At 39.4% G+C, this 1,195-nt stretch overlaps 1 non-coding gene across 1 annotated transcript; it reads left to right on the forward strand.

The window, feature by feature from the left end:
• The first annotated feature begins 398 nt into the window (after positions 1–398).
• On the forward strand, positions 399–471 carry trnak-cuu. The gene has a single exon. It is a non-coding gene; the product is annotated as a tRNA-Lys (tRNA).
• Positions 472–1,195: the final 724 nt, after the last annotated feature.

A 1,195-nucleotide genomic window follows, 5' to 3' on the forward strand; every position in this document is an offset into this window, starting at 1 on the left:
ATTGTGTTTAACCCAAGCTCTACCACTGTCACTGATCCTGTAAACCTGCACTCCCTTCAGCCTCATCTAAAGCAGTCGGTTACCAATCTCTGGGTAGTGTTCGACTCGGACTTTAAGTTTAATAAACAGATCAACTCTGTTCTACAAAAAAGCTTCTTTCAGCTAAGGCAAATAGCAAAGCTTAAGTCCGTTCTGTCCAGATCTGACCTTGAAAAACTAGTCCATGTATTTATACGTAAACTACAATTGGCACCCAACACAAGTCCTTAAAAGTGCTTAAGGTTGCATTTTTGGTTACTTCTAGTGTTTGTTTGTGCTGTAAATATGTAGATTATGTGGAAACAGCGTATGGTGAGGTTGTCTGAGTGTAAAAATGAACCCTGCTGAAAATGTGGCAAGCCCGGCTAGCTCAGTCGGTAGAGCATGAGACTCTTAATCTCAGGGTCGTGGGTTCGAGCCCCACGTTGGGCGAACAAACTTTTCAGATATGAGTCTCTCCCACCCCCCAATTAAGCATTACAAAGTTTAGGATCACTAACTGTAATTGTGATGTACTTGTGAATGTGTTATCAGTTAACACTTGTTCATAAAAAAGATGAGGTATTGCACGGTGTCTGTGACAGTAGTAGAAATCTTGCCTGCAAGTACTTTGTTCCCAGCCACTTCATCACCTGTTTGTGTAAACAAGTGATGTGTGAAGTGTAAGCCTATCCTTTATCAAAGAACTATGGAAAAGATATATTTCTGTATGTGACACATTCAGAACAACTATTTTTTGTTCAGTCAAATATTTGGTCCTGCTTATAGCCATGACACTGTTTTTGTAGACTCGTTGGCGCAGTAGGCAGCGCGTCAGTCTCATAATCTGAAGGTCGTGAGTTCAAGCATCTCACAGGGCAAATGCTTTCATTTTCAATTATTTAATCAAATATGTTTCAGTTTGGTAATGTTGGCAAATATCTGTTAGGATTTAGGTGTAATGGATTTCACAAAACAACAAATGAGTGTAACGCTCTTCGTCAGGGAAGAGTTCACTGAGAGTTTGCAGGCAAGTCAAAGAAGAGTGTCGCACTGTTTTGTTCTTTTTTTCTGTCCACGGTTTCAAACTTCAGGCCAATCTCAAAACTTCCATTTCTTTCTAAAATCTTGGAGAAAATAGTTTTTAGTCAACTAACCAAGTTTTTGAATGGAATTT

The sequence above is a fragment of the Nematolebias whitei genome, unplaced genomic scaffold, assembly GCF_014905685.2.
Source record: "Nematolebias whitei isolate Nwh7 unplaced genomic scaffold, NemWhi1 Nwh_scaf_12585, whole genome shotgun sequence".
In the NCBI taxonomy this organism is placed as follows: domain Eukaryota; kingdom Metazoa; phylum Chordata; class Actinopteri; order Cyprinodontiformes; family Rivulidae; genus Nematolebias; species Nematolebias whitei.